Consider the following 23,169-nt stretch of genomic DNA (forward strand, 5'->3'; position numbering starts at 1 on the left):
TGTAACCTGTACTTCACAAATGAAGAATTTGAATTTGAAATTTGATTTTTTTAAATAGTAATAATAATATTCTTGGACAATTCACACAGCGCCATCTAGTCCCAAGTTATGCAGAGCTTGTGTTATGGGCTCTAGACTACTGATATAAATGTATGGACATAGCGCCATCTAGTCCCAAGGTAAGCAGAGCTTGTGTTATGGGCTCTAGACTACTGATATAAATGTATGGACACAGCGCCATCTAGTCCCAAGGTAAGCAGAGCTTGTGTTATGGGCTCTAGACTACTGATATAAATGTATGGACACAGCGCCATCTAGTCCCAAGATAAGCAGAGCTTGTGTTATGGGCTCTAGACTACTGATATGAATACATGGACACAGCGCCATCTAGTCCCAAGGTAAGCAGAGCTTGTGTTATAGGTACTAGACTACTGATCTAATTACACAGATATTTTTTTTGTATCTACATAGAAATACTCAGACCGACACAAACAATCATACTCATGAATACAAACGTTTATAGCGAGGAATCGAACCGGCGACTATTGGAAGTAAAGCAATGTATTACACCACTAGACCACCGAGCCCGTCAAAATAAATAATTACTAACCGTTTTAATAAGCTTCATAAATAGTTAGAAACCTCCAAGTGACACCTATTTGCGAGTATGACTACAAAAAAAATTGCCAGTGCTCGTCTAATCTGTACTTTGACTGAGCATCCAGTCCATTTGTCTGTTACTATCGGTATTATCTCGTAAACATTTTGATCTTGAATTATTGATAAAGTTGAAGGTTAAAATGTGTTAATCTGGTTAACCTTGACTGATTAAACCTTCTGTTTGTTTATAAATTAATATAGTTAGTAAACTAAACAACTAGTTCCGGCTTTATACATTAGTTTTTTGTTTTCTTAAAAGGCCGGCAACTCGATTGCAATTCCTTGTATCCGTCAGGCGGGAGTTGGCCTTCAGCCGGTCCATAAGTCCTTCCTTTGGTTTGAAGTGCCATCTGCACTCGCCCCCTATCGTCCGGTGAAGCTGTAAAGGCTAGCTGCGGCCAACAGCATTAGAATAGTCCGAAAAAAAATTACTTGAAATTCCCCTGGTGTTGCGGTTGCTCATGGACAAATGAACTGACGGTTCACCTGACGGTAATCACTTACCATCAGGTGAACCGTAAGTTTAGGGACCCAGAAAATATAACAAAATAATATTTTTTTTTCAATTTTTGTCAGTCTGTCTGTCTGTTTGTTCCGGCTAATCTCTGAAATGGCTGGACTGATTTTGACGTTACTTTGTTTTTTACTTTCCAAAAGGGCCCCGTATTCTTGTGTGCCCAAGGGCCCAGCCTAGTTTAAGACGGCGGTGCATATGATTTTTGAAGCTAGAACGATGAAAAATTTTACTGTGCTATTTTGAGTTAGGTTAAATATTAAACATTTTATGGTCTCCAAGGTCACTATACTACGCGTACGGAGTTGCGGGCACAGCTAGTATTGAATAATTATTTTATTCCAATCTAAATATATATAACTCACTGACATAGTGATCTATCAACGTACAGCCCAAACCACTGGACGGATCGGGCTGAAATTTGGCATGCAGGTAGATGTTATAACGTAGGCATCCGCTAAGGATTTTCGTTAATTCTACCCCCAAGGGGATAAAATAGGGGATGAAAGTTCGTATGAAACTTTGTCAATTTTAAACCGATCGGGCTGAGACTTTGCATGCATAAAGCTACTATGACGTAGGCATCCCCTAAGAAAGGATTTTGATAAATTCCACTCCTAAGGGGATTTAACTCGAGCGAAGTCGCGGGCAAAAGCTAGTTGAGATATATACTAAAAGATTATAATATATATGTAGATATATATGTTGCCATTCTCCTTCACCAGTGGCGTTGTGGTACGCTAATTTTTCGCAATTGCATCGCGCAATCATGCATTGCACTGGCTGGCACATATTCAGGGCTGTTACATTTACTATACTAATATTGAACCTGTTGTAAATTTGACGCTGTCATTATATATATACCCCTCCGATCGATCCTCCGGCCAATTCAAATGGGGATCGAAATTACGACGGCCTGAGCCGAAGTTCGAACCCCTAGTGGTGCCCTCAGACTAAAGTCGTATCCGTCAGGCAGGAGTTGGCCTTCAGCCGCTCCATAAGTCCTACCGCGGGTTTGGAGTGCCATCTGCTATCGTCCGGTGAAGATGTAAAGGCCAGCTGCGGCCAACAGCATTAGAGTAGTCCGAAATATATATATATATATCAGCAACATCGGCTTCTTCCTTATCAATTCAATTCAATTCAAAATATCTTTATTCATGTAGGTCTATTACAGACTCTTATGATATGTCAAATCTACCGTCACGCGTCAGTTCGGAATGATTTCGATATGAGAAGAACTAAAAAGAAACTCGGCTCGTATTCTTGTAAAATAAATATTGTACATGTTTACAATAATACACATTAATTAAAATTCAAATTTGGGAGAATAGAGTGACACACTATTGCAAAAAACAAAAAATCTAATCAGTATTCGCAACCTGAACAGACCAGTCCCTATAAGCAGCACGCGATCACGAGTATGACGGATGAGCCAGCCATCATTGCACTCAACCATATTAGAAAGAGCACATCGACCGGGCCCACCACGCCGCCACAAGTTTGAACTTTATAGCGAGCATGACTGTTTCAGGTTACTCCACTACGTCAATTATATTATTTACAGCATAGGCTGTACCGATCACAGTTTTCACCCATTACAATATGTCGTTACTAAATCTTGGTATACATATAAATTAAATTGGAGTGTCTGTTTGTAATATTGAAATAACCGGTTTTTATGAATATAAATACAGTACACATACCAAAATAACATTTTTTACAATTTTTGTCTGTCTGTCTGTTTCTTCCGGCTAATCTCTGAAATGCTTGGACCGATTTTGACGGGACTGTTTTGCCAGGTAACTGATGTAATAAAGAGTAACTTAGGCTACTTTTATTTTAGAAAAATGATTTTAATTTTGAAAATAATGTTGCAAAATTCCACGCGGACGAAGTCGCGCGTACAGCTAATTTTATAATATAATTAATAACTCAGGACAATTCATACAGCGCCATCTAGTTCTAAACTAAGTAGAGTTTGTATTAGATACTAGACAACTAATATAAATACTTAAATAAAAAATCTGTAAATACATACAGAACGTAAGGGACAATTCATACAGCGCCATCTAGTTCTAAACTAAGTTTGTAAAGTAGGGTGACAATAATACTTCAATAAAAAATCTGTAAATACATACAGAACGTAATGGACAATTCACACAGCGCCATCTAGTACTAAACTAAGTTTGTAAAGTAGGGTGACAATAACCCTGAATAATATCATTGGACAATTCACACAGCGCCATCTAGTACTAAACTAAGTAGTTTGTATTAGATACTAGACAACTAATATAAATACTTCAATAAAAAATCTGTAAATACATACAGAACGTAAGGGACAATTAACACAGCGCCATCTAGTTCTAAACTAAGTAGTTTGTATTAGATACTAGACAACTAATATAAATACTTCAATAAAAAATCTGTAAATACATACAGAACGTAAGGGACAATTCATACAGCGCCATCTAGTTCTAAACTAAGTAGTTTGTATTAGATACTAGACAACTAATATAAATACTTAAATAAAAAATCTGTAAATACATACAGAACGTAAGGGACAATTAATACAGCGCCATCTAGTTCTAAACTAAGTAGAGTTTGTATTAGATACTAGACAACTAATATAAATACTTAAATAAAAAATCTGTAAATACATACAGAACGTAAGGGACAATTAACACAGCGCCATCTAGTTCTAAACTAAGTAGAGTTTGTATTAGATACTAGACAACTAATATAAATACTTAAATAAAAAATCTGTAAATACATACAGAACGTAAGGGACAATTCATACAGCGCCATCTAGTTCTAAACTAAGTAGTTTGTATTAGATACTAGACAACTAATATAAATACTTCAATAAAAAATCTGTAAATACATACAGAAAGTAAGGGACAATTCATACAGCGCCATCTAGTTCTAAACTAAGTTTGTATTAGATACTAGACAACTAATATAAATACTTAAATAAAAAATCTGTAAATACATATCAAAGGACAATTCATACAGCGCCATCTAGTTCTAAACTAAGTAGAGTTTGTATTAGATACTAGACAACTAATATAAATACTTAAATAAAAAATCTGTAAATACATACAGAACGTATGGGACAACTAACACAGCGCCATCTAGTCTTAAGCTAAGTAGAGCTTGTGTTAAATATTAGACAACACAAAAATTCTCAAATATTATTTTTTTGTAAATACATACATAATATATGTAAAAACATGCAGACTGACACAAACATACTCATGAATACAAATGTTTATACCGTGCGAGGAATCGAACCAGCAACCATAGGAAGTAAGGCGATGTTCAACCTCTAGACCACCGAGCTCGTAAATTTGTTTTTAATTTCTTATTATCCTTTATTTACTAATGCTTCGATCTCCAGCTCTCCAGTGACACGCTGTGGCACCAGCTGACTGAAGGCTGACCAACGGCGGATCCAGCGGGGGGTCATGGGGTCATGACCCCCCCTTGTACCCAGGTGGACCACTAATTGAACATAATAATTTTATTTATATATTATGTCGCCATACAGATTCTATGTAACTACATACCTTCAATATCTAATTAATTATATTTAAATGGTGCTTCTCTGGATGTCATCAAGAGAAGATGGCAATATGGCAGATGATGGCACTACGTGTATATGTACAAGTTATTAAGTATTAAGTTTTTCAAGTGTACAATAAAGAATAAATATTTTTAAGTATAGTACTTACGTACATTAATAAAATACCTACTTTTTACTTGTATCTACTGTTATCAGAATTAAATTATAAGTTATAAGTTCTTGACTTGACCACGACTATGTGACCCCCTCCTGGCACCAAAGCTGGATCCACCCTTGAGGCTGACTCATAGCGCGAAATTAGCTTTTAAGATCTTCTATATTTTTCTCTCTATACTACACGAAATAAATGATTATTATTGTTATTAATTAAGCGATGAGGCCGTCTTTTGTTTAACTTACTTTTTAGAGATTTTGCAAATATGGCTATAGAACTGTACTCCTGCACTACTGGTACTAAGGCACTAGTGGTAGAAAGGATGAATATAATAGAATGGGCAGTTGTAATCAGTGGGCTAATTATGTAACACGATATGAAATTGTTTCTGTTGAAGTTGTGATGCAATATAAAATAATTTCAATTTAATAAATGCGATCAAGTAAGATCGAATGACGGCAGCAAAAATCATTTCTATCGATAAAACACTACTATGAAGTTGCAGCGAATGTTGTTAATCCGACCAATTTAAAAAGTGAGTGCAATGCCGTAGATAGAAATAGAAATAGAAATAATTTTTATTCAAATAAACTCATTACAAGCACTTTTGAATAGTCATATTTTGATTCTACCACTCATTCGGAATGCAGATTCATCACAAGAAGAATGAGCAAGAAACTTGTGTGTTGCTCTTTTTAATAGATGTTTTTTTATAAAAATAATTACAGTATAACAAGTAAGAGGCATGCGATAATCAACATAGAAGTCGCTACGCACTCATTATTAATGTAATCAGATAATATTGTCAGTGCTATAGATTTAAAGTTTTTCTATAAAAACACATAGAGTATATTAGTATGGTTCTAGATAGCTTATACATTTAGTAGGGTACCTTTTAATTTGATGGTATGATAGACTTACAGGTCAGTAAGTTTATAGTGTTTCAATTTCCGATCACGTAAAATCCTCTTTCCTTGCCTTCCTACGTGATATTGATACAATTTCAATGACGATTCAATTATATAACTTTACTTTAAACTAGCTGTTTCCGCGACTTCGTCCGCGTGGAATTTAACTTTGTTTTTCTAAAATAAAAATAGCCCAATTTACTCCTTATTACATCAGCTACCTGCCAATAATAGTCCCGTCAAAATCGGTTCAGCCATTTCAGAGATTAGCTGGAACAAGTAACCGACAGGCATAGAGACAAAAATTTTTAAAAATGTTATTTTGGTGTACGTGTCGTATTTATATTCATATGCGTGTAGTAAATGTTTGTATATTACAAACAGACACTCCAATTTTTTTTTATATGTATAGATAACTATAGGTTTGTTGCATATTGCATACAAATTAAAACACTAGCTGATCCTCGCAACTTCGTCTGCGTCACATATTACTCAGCTCCGTTGACTGATTTACTTTTATTTAGTTACTCAACCAGTTGGTTCTATATTTAATATTTCCTCTATTTGAGTATTTAATTGAATTAGTGATAATTGGTAGTTGCTATTCACACACTTCTACTAAAAATGTAAAGAAACAACTAAATTATTTAAAAGAGCAACACGCAAGTTTCTTGCTCGTTCTTCTTGTGATGAGACAGCTTTCCGAATGAGCGGTAGATTAAAAAAAATGTGATGACTATTCAAAAGTGCTTCAATGTAAGTATTTAATTGAATTATTGCAATTTGTTAGTTGCTATTCACACACTTCTACTACAATATGTAAAGAAACAACTAAATTATTTAAAAGAGCAACACGCAAGTTTCTTGCTCGTTCTTCTTGTGATGAGACAGCTTTCAATGAGCGGTAGATTAAAAAAAAATGTGATGACTGTTCAAAAGTGCTTCAATGTAACTTTATTTAATTGAATTATTGCAATTTGTTAGTTGCTATTCACACACTTCTACTAAAAAATGTAAAGAAACAACTAAATTATTTAAAAGAGCAACACGCAAGTTTCTTGCTCGTTCTTCTTGTGATGAGACAGCTTTCTGAATGAGCGGTAGATTAAAAAAATGTTATGACTATTCAAAAGCATCTTGATAAATTCCTCGTCAATTTGTGACGACCAAATAACCTGACCTGATCTCATCTTATGAATGATAAGGTGATGATCCACTGATTGCAGCGTAATCCGTTAGCACCATTACATTATCACTCATAAAAAAAAAACGCAAATTTTATTTTACCTCTTGTTATTTCTCGGTTGTTTTTTATTTATTTATTTATTTAATTCAGGCTACATGGCCCATATTATAAATACCTTATAGACTAACATACATAAGATATAATAATGAAATATGTAAATAAAATTGTCTCTATGGTCACGGCACTGACGACGGCAATCTGCCACGGTAGCGCCGATACACCACTCCCTTCGGCCAGTAGTCCTCCTTCATGAAGGTGGGCAGCATGTTGGTGGGGACCCGGGCCACGAACGCTTTGAAGCTCGCGTTGTGGCTCGATTCCAACTGCGTCACCCTCAATGTCAGGTTGCTTTTTTGTTCTGAAGATCGTCAGGGTGCCTTAGTCCAGTACCCCTGCTTACAGACCTCATGGTTGTGGATTTGAATTTCGATTCGATCGAAAATACTCAAATCAATTTATATATATTTTATAGGGGAGGGGAGGCAGACGAGCTTGCGGCTCTTCTGATGGTAAGTGATTTCCGCGCTCATGAACATCATAATACCAAGAGAAATACAATTGCTGGAAGGACATAGAGTCAAAACATTTACTACGATGTCGACAGTTAACAACACTTCTGATGAGATAAAGTGATTAATATGCTTAAGTTCTATTGATGATAATAATAATAATCTAAGGACAATTCACACAGCGCCATCTAGACCCAAGTTAAGCTAGCTAAAGCTTGTGTTATGGGTACTAGATACATTGGATTGGATACATACATATACATAGATATATATTATTTTATATTATATTTCGTAAATCTTAATCCTTAACAATATCATAAATATGAAAGTTTGTATGTATGGATGTTTTTTACTCTTTCACGCAAAAACTACTAAACATATTTTGATGAAACTTTACAGTAATATAGCTGATACAACAGAGTAACATATCGGATACAAATTTCATGCGGCTGAAAGATCGGGCACAGCTACTATATACAAAATATATATTTAAAACATCCAGACCGATACAAACAATCGTACTCGCGAATACAAATATATTTGCCGTGCGAGGAATCGAACCCGCGACCATCGGAAGTAACACCCAGACCGATACAAACAATCATACTCACAAATACAAATATATTTGCAGTGCGAGGAATCGAACCCGCGACCATCGGACTATTCAAAAGTAACACCCAGACCGTTACAAACAATCATACTCACAAATACAAATATATTTACCGTGCGAGGAATCGAACATGCGACCATCGGAAGTAACACCCATACCGATACAAACAATCATACTCACAAATACAAATATATTTGCAGTGCGAGGAATCGAATCCGTGACCATCGGAAGTAACACCCATACCAATACACACAATCGTACTCAAGAATACAAATATTTTTGCAGTGCGAGGAATCGAATCCGTGACCATCGGAAGTAACACCCAGACCGATACAAATAATTATACTCACAAATACAAATATATTTACCGTGCAAGGAATCGAACAGGCGACCATCGGAAGTAACACCCAGACCGATACAAACAATCATACTCACAAATACAAATATATTTGCAGTGCGAGGAATCGAACCCGCGACCATCGGAAGTAACACCCAGACCGATACACACAATCATACTCACAAATACAAATATATTTACCGTGCGAGGAATCGAACATGCGACCATCGGAAGTAACACCCATACCGATACAAACAATCATACTCACAAATACAAATATATTTGCAGTGCGAGGAATCGAATCCGTGACCATCGGAAGTAATACCCATACCGATACAAACAATCATACTCACAAATACAAATATATTTACCGTGCGAGGAATCGAACCCGTGACCATCGGAAGTAACACCCATACCAATACAAACAATCGTACTCAAGAATACAAATATATTTGCCGTGCGAGGTATCGAACCCGCGACCATCGGAAGTAACACCCAGACCGATACAAACAATCATACTCACAAATACAAATATATTTGCAGCGCGAGGAATCGAACCCGCGACCATCGGAAGTAACACCCATACCAATACACACAATCATACTCATGAATACAAATGCTTGTGCCGTGCGAGGAATCGAACCCGTGACCATCGGAATTAACACCCAGACCGATACAAACAATCATACTCACAAATACAAATATATTTACCGTGCAAGGAATCGAACCCGCGACCATCGGAAGTAACTGTACTGAACCAATACAACTACCAAGGTACTGAATACAAATATATTTGCCGTGCGAGGTATCGAACCCGCGACCATCGGAAGTAACACCCAGACCGATACAAATAATTATACTCACAAATACAAATATATTTACCGTGCGAGGAATCGAACCCGCGACCATCGGAAGTAAGCTGTACTGAACCGCTAAACTACCAAGGTCTGTCAAAGTATAAGTGTGCCGTGCGAGGAATCGAACCCGCGACCATCGGAAGTAACACCCATACCGATACAAACAATCATACTCACAAATACAAATATATTTACCGTGCGAGGAATCGAACCCGCTACCATCGGAAGTAAGGCGTGTAAACCACTAAACCAGTGAGGCCGTTCAATTGATGCAATATCTACATTATAGAGAGCACAGCCCTATAATATGACGTCATGGAGGCCATTTTCGAATGCACAGTTCATTCAATGTTGTTCGTTCACACGGTGGATTACCTTCAGTCAGTGTTGTACTGTTGAACGAAAGGGCGTCTCGTGGCGGAATCGGCGCAAAAGTGAGTGATTTTATCGATATATATACCTCATAATCTTAATAACAATATTGTAATTTAGAAATCTACATATACATGTGTAAACGTTATGGTAATGGTAAGTTTTTTTTTGTTTTCTTGTACTGATCTATGGTAGATGCAGATGATTATGGCTACGAATAGTTCAGTTTTAAGTATTAAATTATATTGTTATGAACAAGTTGATATTGCAATTTCGTGTATACATTTCTATTTAAATTACTATATATATATATATTTATTTGACGACCTCGGTGGTCTAGTGGTTTAGTACACCGCTTTACGTCCGATGGTCGCGGGTTCGATTCCTCGCACGGCACAAACATTTGTATTCATGAGTATGATTGTTTGTGTCGGTCTGGGTGTTTTCTATATATAATATTTATGTATTTACGAAAAAAAAAATCTATGTATTTGTATCAGTTATCTAGTACCCATAACACAAGCTTTAGCTAGCTTAACTTGGGTCTAGACGGCGCTGTGTGAATTGTCTTGAGATTATTATTATTATTATTATATATATATAAAGATAAATTACATATATGTAATTAACTATTTATTTTATTAATAAATCTATACAAATAAATAAAATTGAAGTCTGTTTTTGTAATTTCACATTTATAGTTTTATAAATGCATATGGATACTTACATTAAAAAATAATTTAAAGTTTTTTGTTTGTCTGTTTGTTCTTGCTAATCAGGGGTATATACCATATGGGATATATAACTAGGAAGAGAGAAACAACTAGTTTATATCCGCGACTTTCTACGCGTGATTTTTTTTTTTTGTAATTAAAAATTTCTAAAACAAACGTAGTCTAAGTTACCCTTTATAACATTAGCTATTTACGAGTCTAATCGCTTTAAAATCGGTCCAACCATTTCATTATGAGGAAGAGAGAGAAAACTAGTCTCTATCCGTGACTTCGTCCGCGAAAGCAGCCTAAGTAACTGCTTATTACATCAGCTACCTGCCAAAAAAAGTCCCGTCAAAATCGGTCCAGCCATTTTAGAGATTAGTCGGAACAAATAGACAGACAGACAAAAATTGTAAAAAATGTTATTTTGGTGTATGTACCGTATTTATATTCATATGCATGTAGTAAAAACTGTTATTTCAATATTACAAACAGACACTCCTATTTTATTTATATGTATATACATCTCAAGAATTAATCACATTATATTTGACGTGGCTAAAATACTGAGAATGTGATCGGTGTGGTATTTAAGCGACCTTGACTCAGCGACACGTGAGGTCCTAGGTTCACATCCGTGATTCGAGATGTCTAGTTATCTACATATCTAATGATTTAGGCGATACGTAATTTTATCGCGTTTGGATGAACCAGTGATACACTAACTCAGAGGTTCCCAAACTTTTTTGTGTGATATACTAACTTAAAGGTTCTCAAACGTTTTTGTGTCGTACACCCCTTGCCATATGTTTTGCCAGACTCCTCTTTCTTACCTGGTATTGATTGTTTGTATTTTACATATCTGATTATTTAGCCGATACATAATTTTGACGCGTTTGGATGAATCAGTGATATAACTCAGATGTTCCCAAACTTTTTGCTGCCATTCAGTATTGGGTAGACCCCCCATTCTTACCTAGTATTGTTTGTAAATTTCTAACTATAGTAAAGTTTAGTGTTAAAAACATAAAGTTAAAACAAGATGACAGCTGTCGTAGACCCTTTGCAGTTTGTCATAGACCCCTCAGGGTCGATATAGAGCACTTTGGGAATTACTATACTATCTGTATTAGTCAATGAAACTCATAAACTATTAATATGGGATCAGGTATATACACAATATCTTTATACACATAGCTCTGTTACGTACCTACACGATATGTCAAAAATACGAGCTGAGTTTCTTGTCAGTTCTTCTCATCTCGAAATCATTCCGAACTGACAGTACATTTGACATAGCATAAGAGTCTGTAATAGACCTACATGAATAAAGATATTTGGAATTACTACTTTGATTTTGAACTATTTTGATTTTGAATATGTCAAATCTACCGTCAGTTCAGAATGCTTTCGAGGCAAGAAGAACTGACAAGAAACTCAGCTCTTCTATTCAGATGAGCTTGTATATAAATATAGTTGCAATTAGGGAGAATGTAGTGATCACCAGTATATATTATTGCATTTCAAGAGGAAATAAATCAATCAGTGTGCGTAATTCGTACAGTAAACAGCATCCGTTCACGAGTATGACGGACGTGGTTATTGTGTCTTATATAATAATAATAATAATAATAATAAGATCTTAATTTTGGCATCATTAGTTTTTTTCTTAATCTATTGTTACTAAAGTTCTTAACTCTAGTATAACAGTTACAGTCGTTACAAATTGTTAGACCTCTATCTAACAAGTACACTCACACAATATTGTATTATAGGCAAATCGTTTTTTTCATAATGTGTTCAGAATGTTGTCGGAGCTACAACGCATTCTGATGAATAGATATGCAGTTTTTTTTAATCATATAAGGCTTATAAATAAGGCTGATTTTCCTGGACTCGATATAGAATATGGTCCCGACTTTAACGTGAGCGGTTTTTTTTTGTGTATGATAATGGAATGGTGCACCCACCTGCGCTAACGGTTTACGCTGGCGGGGCACCAGTGGAGGATGATAAGATGAGCATGAGGTCAGGTCAGTTAGCCCATCGTGACAAATTCACCAAGAATTCATCACGATGGTTTCCGGCATGGGAACCGCGTGGAGGTCGACCTAACATAAAATACATTGCTAGCAATGGGAATTACTAGTTCCCATTGCTAATAATCCCCTTCCCCCATTACTCAAGTGCAAGAATCCCATACCATAGCACTTGGCAATGGCAAGGAGGGTTCCCTTGCCATCCCTCCGGCATGGGAGACTGTCATTGTAAAGATTTATTTCTACATATTAAAATAAGCTATTGTTAGGGTTCACATCGATATTGTCGAAAAATCTGATATTTTATATTAAAAGAAGGTTGTTTCATTATTACTCGTATCTTCCCTGTATAAAAGGGAGGGTTTTTGTAGGCCGCGGCATTCAGTCTTTCAGCACAGGATGTGGTTGTATTTTAATTGCTAAAGTGAATTGTGTTAGAGACAGTTAAATTAATGTTATATAGTTGTTATTTTATTATAATACATAGTGTTACTAGTATATAGAGTTGATATATCTAACACTATCAAGCATAAAAAACATATTTCTAGTACTTGTGACATATTCCTCCCCTTCCCTCTGTTGGTGACATTTGTAAAACTTCCCTCTCCTCTCAATCTCCTCATCAATCAATCAATCACTATTATTATCACGGCTCATACCCCCAAATCCTTCTAGTTTTTAATCATTGGTTCGTACATTGGTCCTTCGAACCGGATAAGTATCCGGCTCGAAGGACCTAGACTACTACTTATTATGGGGTAACTGTTGCCTGTAGATATGAGCAGTGCCTTATTACGTTATCATGTGAAACTCATGCGTTGTCTAGAACAAATTGTTGCAACTCATCATTTGTTAATCTGATAATTTAAAATAACATTCGCTCACACAAGTTCAGCTGTATCTAAATTGAAATCTGTGTATCTTTATTCTCAAGGCAACAATATTTCTCATGGGAATATTTTTGATGGATGCAATATTAAATTCATACTGTTGTTGTCTCATTTAATTATGTTGGAAATACTTTACAATAAACTTCAAACAAAGATATACATTTTTTTATGTTTGTTACCTCACATTATTTAGTAATTTACACTAGCAGTTGTCACAAACTGCACCTTAACATGTCAAACAAATTATATATGTACTATATCAATAATCAGATCATACAGTCATATATAATCATTTAAAATTATGATATTAAGACACTGTACTATGTATTACTAGCTTTTGTCTGCGGCTTCGCTCGCGTAGTAGTAACTATTATTATTAATTAGGTGTAGTTTTTGCGGCTTTACTTTTGTTTTGTGTGTGTGTAAAAAATTAGAGCCTAAAGTTGCATAAAGCTACTATGACCTAGACATCCCATAGGAAAGGATTTTTCCACCCCTAAGGGGATGCCTACGTCATAGTAGCTTTAATGCATGCAAAGTGTCAGCCCGATCGGTTTAAAATTGACAAAGTTTCATACAAACTTTCATCCCCTATTTTATACCCTTGGGGGTAGAATTAATCAAAATCCTTTATTAGCGGATGCCAACGTCATGACATCTACCTGCATACGAAATTTCAGCCTGATCCGTCCAGTGGTTTGGGCTGTGCGTTGATAGATCACTATGTCAGTCACCTTTGAGTTATATATATATAGTTATATGTATACTATTATACCCGTATTTAATAAAAACGTTCATGAAACGTTCAACTTAAGAACAAGATTTTAACTTGCTCTTAATTTTTGCTATATTAATTCTCTTTAATTCCTCAGGTAATGCATTGTATATATTTGTTACTAGCTGTGCCCGCATATCGTCCGCGTGGAATAATTTACCTTGGATTTTTAATTATTCAAACTAATTTAACTCCTCTAACAGCGGACCTCTCTTATAGAATATATAATATTCTAATCTATCGGAATATTACATATTATTGCACATTTAGACACAGTACTAATTAGAGATGGTATAGTAAATACATAGTGGTGGGCGCTCGACCATATTTTAGGGAGCCCCAATGACTCGGTCATTGGGCTCCCTAAAATATGGTCGAGCGCAGTGATGGCTGGCTCATCCGTCATACTCCTGAACGAGTGCTGCTGTGTAGGGACTGGTCTGCTCTTATCACTACGACTGATTTAATCTTATTGTGTTTTTATATTTGAGCCTAAATAAATTAGTACTGGTTGGTAGTTTGTATTCACACGTTTCGACTTGTAAAATGTGAACTTACAAGGATTGTTTAAAAGAGCAACACACAAGTTTCTTGCTTATTCTTCTTGTGATGAGACAGCTTTCTGAATAAGCGGTAGATTTAAAAAAATGTTGACTATTCAAAAGTGCTTAAATTAAGTTTATTTTAATAAATGATTTTCTATTCTATTCTATTCTATTCTAGATACATTTTTTGTAAATACATTCACAATCTACGTAGAAAACACCCAGACCGATACAATCATAATAAATACAAATATTTGTAAGGTGCGAGGAAGCGAACCTGTAACCGTCGAAAGTAAGACAATGTGTTAAACCATTAGACCACCGAGACCGTCAGTATTATATATTTAGTATCGTTTGATTGACATTAATTAAGCTTAATTTATCTGCAACATCTGCTAGTGCAAGCTACTCAAAACTTTCTACAAAAACCTAGGTAACAAATTTGACAGCCTCGGTGGTCTAGTGGTTTAGCACACCGCTTTACTATCCGATGGTCGTGGGTTCGATTCCTCGCACGGTACAAACATTTGTATTCATGAGTATGATTGTTTGTATCTGTCTGGGTGTTTTCTATGTATAATATGTACTTATTTACAAAAAAAAAATGTATCCATGTATTTATATCAGTTGTCTAGTACCCATAACACAAGCTCTGCTTAGCTTGGGACTAGATGGCGCTGTGTGAATTGTCCTGAAATATTTTTTTTTCCAAAAATTCTCATCTCCCCTCTTAAGGAGAGGAGATGGCAACATACCCCCGGCAGAAGCACAGTCGGCCGGGGTTCAGGGCCCCAGGGAGAGAAACCGGCGTACAATGCGGGCAGAATCTAAGAGCATTATTATTATTATTATAAATATAAAATTAACCTAGGCCGAGGCCGTTTTCAATTTCCTAAATTACTAAACGGATCGTAATCAAAGATATGAAGATAACATATACCTAACATATATAGATAACAACTGAGATAAGCTATCGTTTATCTAAATGAAATGAAATTTATTTGTTATAAAAGTAGTACATAATAGATGGTATGGTTATTTATGTTATATAGCTCTCACTTTTAGTCTTTACAGACATGCAAATACATATTTGAATTAATCTATTATTATTCTTTACACAATTCAATTAAATTACATCTTATACATTTATTATTATTATGAAAGTAATAAAATATTTTTTATAAAACTGTTATATATTCATTAGGAATGTTAAAGTTATGTCAAGTTAAAAACAGTTAAAAAACAGACAAAGTCTCGGTTAACAGCAAGTATGTTATAATGGACCGAGTAACTCTAAATAGTTGTAATGAAATGTTGAGATTGTATAAATGTATGCATCGCTTCCTTTGACCTTTGGCGTGTACAGCGTTCCACTTTGAAGTACTTTCAATAACTTACATAAGTAAGCATTATCTGATTTAAATACCAAAATCATACAAATTCGTCTATTTAGTTTGTGTGTTGTATTTGTGTAATCGTGCTATGAGTATTGTTGATGGTCCAATCTCTCTGAAAATAACTGAGTCGGTTATAAGATGAGTTCATAATTTTTGAAGCTAGAACGAAGTAACTTTTTCCTTTAGCTTTTTTGTATAATAATTTATGTTATAATTTTTGTTCTCTATTTGGTCACGATCACTATTCCACGCGGACGAAGTCGCAGCACAGCTAATAATTAAAATAAAATGAGGGTATGAAAGTTGGTATAGAAATTCGAAGAAACTTTTTTCTTTGGCTATTTGTTTTTTTTTTAATTTGGTCAAGGGCAAAGGCGCGGGTACAAACGGTTAATAAGTAAATTAAAAAATATATGAACAATTGAAATCCATTAATATAGTTAGTTGGTGCAACATTTCACAAGTGTACTCTACTATTTTATCAGTGGATTAAATATAAATAAATAAGACATTCAAAGTTAGTAAAAAATTAAATAGGTTATGAAAGTTTGTATGGAAATTAACCATTTTTGAAAATAGAACGAAGTAACTTTTTTCTTCGGCTTTTATGGGTTAGATTTTTTTTTAATTTCGTCTAGGGCAAAGGCGCTACAGCTTTTTTCTTTGGATTTTTTTTGGTTAGACTTTTTTTTTTTTGGTCAAGGGCGAAGTCAACGAATAAAAAAAAATTAAGAATAACTGAAATCCATTAACGTAGTTAGTTAGTGCAACATTTCATAAGTGTACTCTATTATTTTATCAGTTGCGACCATCGAAAGTGACAGAGGCAGTGGGTCAAGGCGACGCAGTATTACTGTTAGCGTTCATGTATGTATCAATATTTGAAGTTATTTGTATAATTTTACTCTTATTATTGATTTATGTAAAAATCAATTATTCATTTACTAGCTTCTACCCGCGGCTTCGCTCGCAGTGGATCGATATTTGTTTTTTTTTTAATAAAAAGTACCCTGTGTACTTAAGAAAAGATGGATGGATTGTGTGAAAGATGATATGAATAAAAGAAGAGTGTGCTCAGATATGACGACCGATAGAGAGCAGTGGAAGAGAATGACATACTGCGCCGACCCCAATTTCATAATTATTTCTATTTCTATTTCATGAATCGAACCCGCGCCCATCATAAGGCATACTAAACCACTAGACCACCGAGGCCGTCAATTATGTTCAACCAGGATTCCTTCAGTCTAAATTACAACTAACAAACAGTGTGAAACTCCACGCCTCGTTGCTTCGATTGTGTTTTCTGGTGTTATAAAAAAATCGTCGGTTAATTAAACAGTTTACTGGCGATTAAGTTATAATTAACGACGTCTATAACCATCGTAACTATGTTAAAAGTCAGTTTCCTGGCTTGTTACGAGGTTTGATATGGATGGAATGTTTATCGGCACTCTAATAGTGTTTTATGTATTGTATTTTTAAGTAGCTGTTCCGCGACTTCCCGTGGATATTAACTTAACTAAAATAAAAGTAGCCTAAGTTACTCCTTATTACAGCAGCTACTTGCCAAAAAATGTCCCGTCAAAATCAGTCACTTAACTAAAATAAAAGTAGCCTAAGTTACTCCTTATTACAGCAGCTACTTGCCAAAAAATGTCCCGTCAAAATCAGTCACTTAACTAAAATAAAAGTAGCCTAAGTTACTCCTTATTACAGCAGCTACTTGCCAAAAAATGTCCCGTCAAAATCAGTCACTTAACTAAAATAAAAGTAGCCTAAGTTACTCCTTATTACAGCAGCTACTTGCCAAAAAATGTCCCGTCAAAATCGGTCCATCCATTTCAGAGATTAGCCGGAATAGACAGACAGACAGATAAAATTTGTAAAAATAGTTATTTCGGTGTATCTACCGTATCTATATTCATATGCATGTAGTAAAAAACGGTTATTTCAATATTACAAACAGACACTCCAATTTTATTTATATGTATAGATATGGATTTCCGTCAGCCCTCTCTAGGCATTTTGATTTTTGTAGCCGTAGTCAGTAGCTGACTGTCGAAATGTCGAAAGAAGTAAAACTTTATCTAAATATATATAACTCAAAGGTGACTGACATAGTGATCTATCAACGCACAGCCCAAACCACTGGACGGATCGGGCTGAAATTTGGCATAAAAAGTCCTGTCAAAATCGGTCCAGCAATTTCAGAGATTAGCCAGAACAAACAGACCGGACCGACAAAAATTGTAGAAAATGTTATTTTGGTGTATGTACCGTATTTATATTCATATGCATGTAGTAAAAAACGGTTATTTCAATATTACAAACAGATACTCCAATTTTATTAATAGGTATAAATTAATTGGTATAGCAGAGAAGACTGTCCCACATGACAAACAAATTAAACAAATTTATTTATTTTAGCGACTAATGATGGCATTTATGATGACACTTATGACGGCCTCGGTGGTAGCGGGTTCGATTCCTCGCACGGTACAAACATTTGTATTCATGTGTATGATTGTTTGTATCGGTCTGAGTGTTTTCTATGTATATAATGTATATATTTATAAAAAAATATGTTAGTATTTATATCAGTTGTCTAGTACCCATAACACAAGTTTTGCTTACCGTAGGATTTTTATTTTATTATTATACCAGCTACGCGCCCCGGCTTCGCATGTGTGTAGCTAGTTACATAGTGTAAAACAAAGTCGCTGTCGCTGTCTGTCCGTCCCTATGTATGCTTAAATCTTTAAAACTACGCAACAGATTTTGAAGCAGTTTTTTTAATAGAGTGATTCAAGAGGAAGGTTTATATGTATAATACATGTACACCCGGGAGAAGCCGCGGCGAGTAGCTAGTAGTCAATAATAATTATTATTATTTCATTACATATATTCAAATGGTATGTTACATAAAAAATTACAGACAGTACAAACGTTGTCAAAACTCAGTTATGAGCGATCTTAAATATCTCCCGCCAGATATTAAAATAACATCCTGATCAGATGATCCATTCATCCAGATGAATGATCATCATCATTCATTCACCAGGATGAATGACGGTCCTCCACCGTGCGGTTTTCTAGAAACTTTTTGCCACGCATCACCTTCCAGCAATGGTATTTCCGAACCGATACGATATTGAAACAATCAAGAAAAGAGCTTATTCCTTTTTAAATGGCCGACTACATACTTGCAATTCCTCTAGTGTTGCGGGTGCACATGGGCGGCGGTAATCACTCACCATCAGGTGAGCCTGATGCTCGTTTGTCCCCTGTGGTGTAAATAAAATAGTCAAATATATTTTGATAAGGATTAATAGCAATAAAACTATGGGTTACATTATTAGAGTTTTAGTAAGGATCCCTAATTTTTTTGGAAATATAATATAGCCTATCAGGGATAGTGTAGCTTCGTAATGGTGAAAGAATTTTTCAAATCGGTCCAATAGTTTCGGAGCCTATTCAATACAAACATAATAAAATAAATAAAATAAAAAAGCCTTTTATTTTCCAAAATAATAATATTACATGCATTTCTTTAATTATATTACTATTTAACTTATATTATTCTGATAATTTTTATTCATTTTATTTATATATTTTTGTTAACTGATTATTAGCATGCAATAATTATTAGAATTACACCAATTATCCATTTCTCTTTTTTATTTGGGTATCCATTTAAGGATATACATAGGCCTCTTCCAACCTTTTCCATTTTACCATTGGCAATTTTTTTTTTATTTTTAATTTTAATAGTCGCATACAAGTGACTATAGACATAAAATCTTATATGTACAGACATTAAATCATTTGTTTTCATTTTTTTTCATATTATTATTATTACTATTTATTTATGTTTTCTGTTCAATTTTTGCATATTGGGGTGCGTAAATATTTACAATTTATTATCTTAAAATAGTTACTTTGCTTAAGGTTGGAAGGTTTTGGTCTACTATTCCCACGGGGACCGGCCGTATTGGGAAAGAGCTTGTGGTTCTATAAGCGTCTGTTTGTGTTCCGGTTAGAGGAGGCGCTGTTAGGTGTTATGTTATATATCTATATCTCTATCAGAGTCCTGTGAATCTGTAGCTTGCTGTCTATTCCTAGTTTGATATGAGATAAATTGAGTTATATTTCTATTTTCATTTGTTATTTTATGTTTTTTAGTCGTTCTACGTATTACTTCTTTTGCATTTTTATTATAGGTAGTACCATAAGATGATTGATCTAACGTCCGCTTTTTGCTTTGGTTTTGAGTCATTAAACTATCATGGGTATTGTCTTTATTAGGTAGGATAATTAATTTGTTATATTTTATGATAGCTTTATTTCCTTTTTCTAGTTCACATCTCAATTCTTCTTGTAATCTTTTTCTTTCGTTTAATATTTTTTTCGGATAATCTTCTTTTACATACATAGTGGTACTAACAAGTTTAGATTTATTTTTTAATATTTGTATCTTTTTTCCTAAAGTGGTTAAACTAATGTTAATTGGTCTTATTTTATTTTCATCTTTCTTGCCAATGCGTCTTGCATATTGAATTTCTTCTCTCGTACAATTTATGTTTATATTACTATTTATAATATTTAGTATTGTATCCTCCAGTTCAGAATATGACCGTTCTTTCTCTTCAATACCGAAGAAAACAAGATTCCGAAGCCGTATATCTCTCTCTAATTGGTCTAATCGTACTTCTTGATTTTCATTTTTTATTTTCAGATCATCTAACTCAATCTTGTACTCGATTAATTTTTCGTTCAACTTGTCGATTTTCAATGATAATTTGGTGTCAATTTTATTCAGCTGTTCTCCAACATTTTTAATAGCTGCTAGTATTTCATCCATTTTAACTCCGATTTGTTTTTATGAGTCGTTATTAACAAATATAAGTGGCGTGTAAGTGACGCTCTTCGGAAAGACAAATAATACTACGCAATGTTGGGTCAAATTCACAGTGTTAGGATATGATATACGGTACAATAATTATTATATAAACACTTACAGAAAATATGCAGCTAGTTATGTACATATGTATGTATGTATACTCATAATATTTCTTCCATCGCTTGTTTACTTTTTCTCATACAAAGATAAACATCCACACAAATCGCTCTCTGTCCACCCTACAAGGGATCGAGAGCAATATATAATTATTTTTTGATGTACTTATTTATATTTTTTAATATTATATATTAACTCCAATGTCTTTTTTTTTTGTGGGTAGGTAGTACAACAGTGTATGTAATCAGTTAAGTCTTTAATTTAATATTATTCTATTATCAATTTCGATTATTTTTAATGCGAGCACTTTGTAATAGATGTTTTGTTTATTGCTTACTTGTGTTTACATTGCAAATTCCCACAGTTTTCACAACACAATCTTCTAAATCACTTTTCTCTGTTAATGATTTATTTCGACTTCGTAATTTTAATTATTATTCATTACTTTAAGAGTCACTAACACTGTCACATTTTAATTGTATGAGGATATATATATTTAGCTTATAATTCATAAGTTTTACTAATAATTAATATTTTTAAAACAATATTGTTTACGAGCTTGTTGTTTACTGCGGAGGCAGCGCCGCCATCAATACAAACATACACACACAAAAATACAAATCTTTCCTCTTTATAACATTAGTATAAATATAGATATAGATATATATATATAAATATAGATATATATATATAGATAAAGATACATATATAGATATTGATATGCGTCACTCTAGAACTATGTCTATAAACGCCCATCCTCATTACACAAGTTCATTGGATGAGTAATGATATATCTGAATATAATTAATATTGTCTGAAACATAAGTAGGTGAGGCCATTGTCTCTACCCGCGATTTAAGTGTCATGTAAATTTATCAGGTAGATGATGTAATAAGAAGTAACTTAGGCTATTTTTACTTTAGAAAAAATCTTTTATTCTAGAAAATAAAGTTAAATTCCACGCGGACCAAGTCCCCGCGACTAGGTTCACTTACAGCTAGTTCAACATAAAAACATTTTTCGTTTTAATGGTAACTGACCCTCTCAACTTCGTCAGCAGCAATGTACCATGTCAGGTTGACCTCCACGCGGTTCCCCCTGGAAACCATCGTGATAAATTCTTAGTGAATTTGTCACGATGGGCTAACTGAGCTGACCACATGGCTCATCTTATCATCCTCCACTGGTGCCCCGCCAGCGTAAACTTTAGCGCAGGCGGGTGAACCATTCCATTATCATCCATAAAAAAAAACTTCAGCATCATACTTAAATTGATATTTATCATTATATTTCCCCCCATTTTCATAGAATAGAATAGAATAGAATAGAAAATCATTTATTCAAATTACCTTACATTGTAGCACTTTTGAATAGTCATTACATTTTTTTTAATCTACCGCTATCATAATATCTTATTAAATTATAGCTTGCTAGCTACTCGCCCCGGCTTCACACGGGTGTACATGTATCATATATATAAAACTTCCTCTTGAATCACTCTATCTATTAAAAAAACCGCTTCAAAATCCGTTGCGTAGTTTTAAAGATTTAAGCATACATAGGACGGACAGACAGCGACAGAGACTTTGTTTTATACTATGTAATGATGTGTAATTCTTATGAATAAATTATATATATGCTTATATATATATAAAGTTTCCTCAAAATCCGTTCAGTAGTTTTTGCGTAAAAGAGTATCAAACATCCATATTATAACCTTTCGCGTTTTATTATTAAGACTAGCTTATGCGCGTGGCTTCACTCGCGTTAATTTATCCCCTTAGGGGTGGAATTTATGAAAATCCTTTCTTAGGGAATGCTTACGTCATAGTAGCTTTATGCATGCAAAGTCTCAGCCCGATCGGTTTAAAATTGACTTTTTATTTTGGCATATGTACCGTATTTATATTCATATGCATGTAATAAAAAATGGTTATTTCAATATTACAGACAGACACAGATACAGATGAAGAAGAACATAAACAGACGGACAAAAGAAAGTAAAATCAATTAATCTTTCATCTGTAATTGGAA

The 23,169-nt window shown here is 34.4% G+C and overlaps 1 protein-coding gene across 1 annotated transcript in view; it reads left to right on the forward strand.

Moving 5' to 3' along the window:
• The first annotated feature begins 9,776 nt into the window (after positions 1-9,776).
• Positions 9,777-23,169, forward strand: part of LOC131842403 (cuticle protein 16.8-like) — a 28,270-nt gene continuing 14,877 nt past the window's right edge. Inside the window, exon 1 of the mRNA XM_059190939.1 lies at positions 9,777-9,815. The gene's annotated coding sequence lies outside the window, so the exon portion shown is untranslated. The remainder of the gene's footprint in view (positions 9,816-23,169) is intronic.

The sequence above is a fragment of the Achroia grisella genome, unplaced genomic scaffold, assembly GCF_030625045.1.
Source record: "Achroia grisella isolate CSIRO2021 unplaced genomic scaffold, CSIRO_AGI_Agris_v1 utg2172, whole genome shotgun sequence".
NCBI lineage: Eukaryota > Metazoa > Arthropoda > Insecta > Lepidoptera > Pyralidae > Achroia > Achroia grisella.